At 42.0% G+C, this 7731-nt stretch overlaps 1 long non-coding RNA gene across 1 annotated transcript; it reads right to left on the reverse strand.

Moving 5' to 3' along the window:
• Nucleotides 1-721: 721 nt before the first annotated feature.
• LOC105489531 (uncharacterized) lies at nucleotides 722-4150 on the reverse strand. The gene is made up of 3 exons (XR_011623126.1): nucleotides 3897-4150; nucleotides 1812-1932; nucleotides 722-961 (listed from the first exon to the last, which is right to left on the reverse strand). It is a non-coding gene; the product is annotated as an uncharacterized lncRNA (long non-coding RNA).
• Nucleotides 4151-7731: the final 3581 nt, after the last annotated feature.

Consider the following 7731-nt stretch of genomic DNA (forward strand, 5'->3'; position numbering starts at 1 on the left):
ACCCTGCCACGGCCTCTGCCTGTCCTCACTGTGACACCTCTGGATGCATCAGGATAAGCCTTTGCTTCAAGGAACAAAACAGCCTGACTGCAGTTGCTTAAATAATAGAATTTATCATTTCTCATAACGAGAAGTCTAGAGGTCAGGGGCCCCTGGGTGGGTTACTTCAGCCCCATGGTGATGCCAAGGCTTATTGAGGTTTTTCTTTGTGGTCACAAGATGGCTGTCACACACCAAACGTTACATCTTCACAGAACCGTGGGTGAAGGCAGGCTGGAGTGGGGAAGGAAGTTCCTCCTCTCCTTACAAGAGAGGGGTGAGATTAAGCACCCTTATATCCCATTGGCCAGTAATGGCTTACACATTCATCACCAAAACAATCACTGGCAAAGGGAAATGAGAGGGGGATGCCCCTCTCATGAGTGAAATTGTGTTCCTGTAGCAGGATCGGGACATTGGGTGTGACCAGCATGGTCTGCCACTCTGACTTCAGAATTCTCTCAAACCAATATTTGAGTGTGCAGGCCTTGTGGAAGTCAAGTAGGGGTGAAATGAAACTTATCTCCAAATGTTTGCCTTACTGGGCATCTCAGGGTTCTCTCTTAGTCCTCTCCCTTGATGGTTTAATAAACCCCAATGACCTCATTCTCTTAAACCCTAATAACCCCATTCATTAAGGTGTAACTAACAAACAATGTTCAATCATTATTCCAACCCAGGGATTTGCATTTTAACACAAAATGAGAAAGCTTAATCCTGAGATTTCCAATTAACCTTTCAGGAGGTCACTGATATGGTCCTTCATTTCATTATTTCTAACACTATGAAGACATCATATGTTTGCCTGTTATTAGGTCCTATAGGTAAGCTCAGAATAGGGTTCCTCTGATCTGGATGAGTGTGTTGCAGTATCTGGTTGTCTCTTCTGGTCTGAAGTTCTCAGTGGTGGCTACATGGATCTCTGAATGATAAAGATAGGAAAATAGATTAGTAAATAAATGCAGTTTGTTCGGCAGACAAAATATTCCCAAACGTATATCCATGAGGGAAAAAAATTTTAATGATAAAAGTTTATTTGATGGTAATGAGTGTTGCTTGAATGCCAGCAATACATGCCATGGGTTCATAGGCAACCACATTCTGGGGGCTCAGGAAGACCCCCCCACCCAGGCTCCCCTGAAACCTCATTCTGCACTCGGCCTTTTCCTCCCTTCACAGACAGGCAGGAAGGAGGGGAGGGAAGATGAACCTACCACCAAACCAGAGAAGGCTGGGGCAGGAGTGGGACAGGGCGTCCGACCATGGAGCTTCATGGAGAGTGGCTGGGGAGGGGCTAGGAAGAGTGGTCCAGCATCCAGCACACACGGGTTGGCAGGGTGGTAGTGGCCATTCAGACAGAGGACTTCAGAATCATGGTATGGAGGAAGCAGTTTGGGGCATATTCAGGAATAAGCAAGTGGCTTATTATTATTTACTGCACAACAGAAAAGAAACAGGCTTAGAGCCGAGGATATGGGAATTGCTACAACAGACACTTTGGGGTTTCTAAATATTAAATGGCTTCATCCCCAACTCATTTGGTGAATGTGAGTAAGTCAGGGTGGGACTCTCTCTAAGCCCCTGTGGTTTTATTTCCAGTGGAAGCCAGGCCAGGGCAGGCCAAGGGTGAGCTGCGGGGGTCAGGACAGAGCCAGGAAGCAAGTAGAGCCAGAAAGGGCCACCATCTAGGGCCACATGCAAGGAAGGTTTGGCCAGCTGGGGCAGGCTTCACCTCCCCAGGAAGTCCATGGACCATTGGCAGGAGGACACACCTTGAGTGGCAGAGAATCCCAGAGGAGGTGGAGTGGCATCGGGGCGAGACTTCACAATGCCTCCTGAGTAAGGAAGTCAAAGTGTGCAAGACCAAGGAGGAGCTTGCAGGAGCACAGCCACCTGGACTGGGCAGGAAGGATGAGTTGAGCCATCCACAGTCTGGGAGAGATGAGTGGGTGGCACCATCCGCTGTCCAGAGCGAGCTGTTTCTCCCTATCTGGCCATGAGCTCAAGTAACAGCTCCTTCTACTCTTGCCACATTGTGCACCTCTGGGCAGGGCCTGCCCTGGAGGCTCTGGCTGGGCCAACAGCGAAAAACCTCTTAAACCACATCAAAAACCCCTGAAAGATGATTAGAATCTTGATTTCAGATGTCATTGCTCCCTTTTTACTCCTTCAGGTGGGACTAAAGCAGCACTAGTAACCTGAAACCTTCTGATGTCCAAATTATTATGCTGAAAGTGAAACCGAGTCCTGCTAGCAGCAGGCGGATGCTTCCCAGTGAGCACAGGGCCCTCTGAGCGAGTGAGGTAATGATTGCCAGGTGCAGGTACAAACTCTTTCCCTGTCTGGGTCAGCAGCATCCCTAGGCCCTGTCTGTGCTGATGTCCACCTGCACGCACACAGGGGTTCTTAACTCACACTAGAAAAGTTGGGACATGAGGAGCGCCCCAGTTTAGCACACAGTGAAGTCATGTCTAGCTCTTGCCATAATCCTTTAACATCTGCTGTGGTCGGGAAACCCACAAATGTAAGTGCTGGAAGAACCTTTAGGTATATAGTCTCATCCACTGGTTTAAAAAGCTTTATACAATCCCTATCAAAATTCCATTAGCATTCTTCACAGAAATAGTAAAAACAATTCAGAAATGCATATGGAAACATAAAAGATTTCAAATAGCCAAAACAATGTTGAGAAAGAAAAACAAAGTTGGAGGCATCACATTTTCTGATTTAAAATAATATTAAAATAATATTACAAAGCTATAGTAATCAAAACATTATGGTATTGGCATGAAAGCAGACACACAGAACAGTAGAACAAAACAGAGAGCCCAGAAAGAGGTCTAAACATATTCAGATAACTAATTTTTGACAAGGGCACCAAGAGAGCACAATAAGGAAAGGACAGTCTCTTCAATAAATGGTCCTGAGAAAACTGAATTTCCACATGCAAAAGAATAAGATTAGACCCTTATTTAACATCATACTCAAAAATCAACTCAAAATGGATAAAAGACCTAAATGAAAGATCAGAAACTATAAAACTTCACCTCCTAGCCATTAGCTTTCACAATGATTCTCAGGATATCACACCAAAAGCTCAGGCCACAAAAGCAAAAATAAATAAATGGGACTACATAAAACTAAAAAGCTCCTGCACAACAAAGAAAACAAACAGCAAAATGAAATTGCAGCCCACAGTTTGGGAGAAAATATTTGCAAAACATATATCTGATAGCAGGTTAGTATCAAAACTTTATAAAGAACTGATACAAATCAATAATAGAAAACCACAAAAAAAAATTTAATGGGCAAAAGACCTGAATAAATACTTCTCCAAAGAAGACATAAAAATGGCCAACAGGTGATTATGCAAAGATGCTCAACATCCCTGGTCATCAGGTAAATGCAAATCAAAACCACTATGAGATATCACATTATGCCTGTTACAATGGCTAATATCAAAAAGTCAAAAGACACCATACGCTGGCAAGGGTGTGGAGAAGAGGGAGTTCTTGGACACAGTTGGTGGGATTGTAGGTTGGCGCAGCCATTATGTAAAACAGTATGGAGGTTTCTAAAGAAATTAAAACTAGCACTACCAAATGACCTAGCAATCCCTCTCCTGGACATATACCCAAAGGAAATGAAATTGCCACCTCCTAAAAATATCCGCCCTCCCATGTTCATTGCAACATTATTCACAATAGCTAAGACATGGAAACAACCAAAATGTCCATCTTCAGATAAGTGGATAAAGAAACTGTGATATAGGCAGAAGGCACAAGATAGCTGACTAGAGACATTAGACACCTGCCCTCTTCAGAAAGAGAACTAAAGTTATGAATAGAAAAACTGACCTTGAATAGAACGTCTAGGAGAGAACAATTGTGATCAGCCAGGAGCCTGAAGGGGCTCAGTATTGCAGGGAATCAGTAAGTGAGAGAACTTCAGTGGTCCACACCCTTCCCACACAGACTGTTGTAATTTAAACCACAAAAGAGCTCCTCTACCACAGAAACCCTGACGCTAGCTAGGCAGTGATTTGGAGACCCCACAAGGACATTGCACCAGTCAGGGAACTTGCGCTGAGTCACTTTCCACACTCCCAACCCCTAGACCTAAGCAGCTAGGGCACCATTGTGAGAGCACAGTCATCACAAGACTGCACCATGACCTGGGAACCACAGCCTCCATAGGTCCATCCAGGATCCCCCACTGACATCCCCCAGTGTCCACTGGGAGGGCTACAGAGGCATGGCACTGGCTGGACCCCACAGTGCTGAGGGGTCTCCAGTACACTAGGGAATACGACAATCCGAGGAAAGGATGGTGCAGCACACCGAAAAGGGATCTCCTAAGGCAAAGAAAACCAAAGTGTAGGCTTTCCAGAGCCCGAGAGCTCCCTGTCTGGGGCTGTGAGGAGTGACCCTGCCCACAGCAGCAGCACAAACTCTGTGCTCAGCTTCACAAGAGGCAAGTGAGATCCCTTCCCACCAGCAGAGTGGCCTCAGTGATCAGGCTCAGGTATAGAGAAAACAGGAACCCTTTTCCCAATTCACACACCGCTGAAGGCACAGACACTGGTGCTACCACCAGAGGCTGAGGCAAGCGAGCTGGAAAGTTGCCTGTATGAGGCTATGAGTGGCAACTGCACCCCCAGTGGTGATGTGGCCTCCATGCCATGCTCATGCATGAAAGGCAGGTCCTTCCCCAGCTGCTTGGCACTGTGGTGCTGCTGCTGCTAAGAGTAAGTGAGCCTGAGAGCTGGATATCTTCAGCTGTGGGTGGCAACCCAATACCACACCACCAGTGTGCACTTTTTGGCATCCAGAGAGTTGCCCCATTGCCCAGAGAGTTACCCCAGTACTGCCATTGCCCACACCACACCAACTACCTAGGGACCCAAGAACCTGCTCACCCACCCAGCCAACTGCCACTATTGGCATCTGAGCAAGCCACCAGGAGGCCCCGAAATAGGCCTGCCTGGTTCTTGTAACATCAGTGCCAGTGTACACTACCTTGGGTCCCAAGAACAGGCACATTCAGCTCACTGCCACCACCACTCGGGCCCACTTGTTATCCCTGTCCACCTGGCATCCCTGTTCCCAGCAAATTTCACTGTAACCTCCACCAATAACCATACGTTAAACCACCAAGGAGATCACAGATACAACTGATGCTGTTTACAGCCAAAGAAATCACACTGAGGCTATACTATTGCATGCACCCAGAATCATAGCCAAAGGACCCTATCCAATCAACACAACTGATACATCTTCAGGGAAAAAAAAAAAAAAAACCCTATGAAAGCAAATTCAAAAACTGGAGGAAGAGACTATAACATCAGATGCATTGACACCAACATAGGGACACAGGAAGCATAAAAAAGCAAGGAACTATGACATCTCCAAAGGAACACAATAATTCCCCAGCAATAGATCTCAATCAAAAAGAAACTCACGAAATCCCAGAAATTCAAAATTATGATATTCAAGAAGCTCAGTGAGATACAAGAGAATTCTGAAAGACAGTACAAAGAACTCAGAAAAACAATAAAGGATATGAATGAGAAGTTTACCAAAGAGATGAATAAAAAAGAATCTAACAAATCATGGAACTGTAGAACTCCCTGAATGAAATACAAAATACACATGAAAGCTTCAACATTAGACTAGATCAAGCAGGAGAGAAAATCTCAGAACTTGAAGACAGGTCTTTTGAAATAAACCAGCCAGTCAAAAATAAAGAGAAAAGAATGAACAGAGTCTTCATGACATATGAGACACCACAAAGCTACCAAATCTATGAATTATTGGTATTCTCAAAGATGAAGGGAGAACAAGTGTTCAAAGATCTATTTAACAAATTAAGTAACAGATAAAAATGTCTCAAGTCTAGCAAGAGATTTAGACGTCCAGATATAGGAGGCCCAGCAATTCCCAATCAAATACAATGCAAAAAAGGTCTCCATCACACATTATAGGAAAACTGTCTAAAGTCAATGACAAAGAGAAAATTCTAAAAACTGTAAGAGAAACGTATCTAGTAACCTAAAAAGGAGTCTGCATCACACTAACAGCGGACTTCTCAGCAAAAACCTTATAGGCTAGGAGAGAATAGGATGATGTATTTAAAGTACTAAAAGAAAAAAAAAACTGACACTCAAAGATACTACATCCAGCAAAATTATCCTTCATAAATGAAGGAGAAATAAAGTCCTTCCCAGACAAGTGCTGAGGCAATTCATCACCACTAGACTGGCCTCACAAAAAATACTCAAGGGAGTCCTAAACCTGGAAGCTAAAAGTTGACAGCTGCTATTGTGAAAACATACACAAATATGAAATTCACTAATAAAGCAAACACAAAAATGAGAAATATTTGAAAAACTCAAATGGTACCACCACAGAAAATCAGCAAATGACAAGGACAATCAATAAGTGAAAAAGAAAGAAACAAAGAATATACAAAACAACCAAAAAACAATGAACAATATGATGGAAAAAAACCTCATATATCAGTAATAACCCTGAATGTAAATAGATTAAATTCTAGATCTTAAAAGTTGTAGCCTGGCTGAATGAATTTAAAAAAACATAATCTATATGCTGCCTACATGAAATTCACTTTACCTGAAAATACATATATAGACTGAAAGTAAAGGGATGGAAAAAGATATTCCATGCAAACAGAAACCAAAAGCAAACAGGAGTCGCCATACTTATACCAGAAAAACAGACTTTAAGTCAAAAACAGTTTAAAAAAAGACAAAGTCATTATGTATTGATAAAGGGATCATCCCAGCAAGAGATATAACAATTCTAAATATATATGCACCCAACACTAGAGCACCCAGATTCATAAAGCAAATACTACTACATCTAAAGAAAGAGAGAAACTCCAATACAATAATAGCAGAAGATTTCAACACTGCACTCTCAACATTAGACAGATCATCTAGATAGAAAATCAACAAAGAAACATTGGACTTCAATGGGACTGTTGATCAAATGGACCTAACAAACATCTACAGAACATTTTATCCAACAACTGCAGAATATATATTTTTCTCATCAGCACATAGAACATTCTCCAGGACTGACCACATGTTAGGCCACAAAACAAGTCTAAAAACATTTCAAAAAATAAAAATTATACCAAGTATTTTCTCAGATCATAAAAAAATTAAACTAGAAATCAATACCAAGAGGAACTTTGGAAACTATATAAATACATGGAAATTAAACATCATGTTCCTGAACAACCATTTTGGTCAATGAAGAAATTAAGATAGAAATCAAAAAATTTCTTGAATCATGGAAAATAGAAACACAACATACCAAAACCAGTGGGACACAGCAAAAGCAGTGCTGAGAGAAGTTTATAGCAATAAATGGCTTTATTTTAAAAAAATGAAAAAGAAAAAGATTTCAAATAAACAACGTAAAGATGCACCTCAAGGAACTAGAAAAGCAAGAAAAAACAAAACCCCAAATTAGCAGAAGAAAAGAAACAATAAACATCAGAGCACAACTAAATGAAATAGAGACTAAAAAAACCACAATAGAACAATAAAACAAAAATTGGTTCTTCAAAAAGATAAACAAAATTGATAAACCATTAACTACACTATGCAAGAAGATAGAAGATCCAAATAAACAAAGTCAGAAATGAAAAAGGAGATATTACAAC

Source organism: Macaca nemestrina, chromosome 5, assembly GCF_043159975.1.
Source record: "Macaca nemestrina isolate mMacNem1 chromosome 5, mMacNem.hap1, whole genome shotgun sequence".
NCBI lineage: Eukaryota > Metazoa > Chordata > Mammalia > Primates > Cercopithecidae > Macaca > Macaca nemestrina.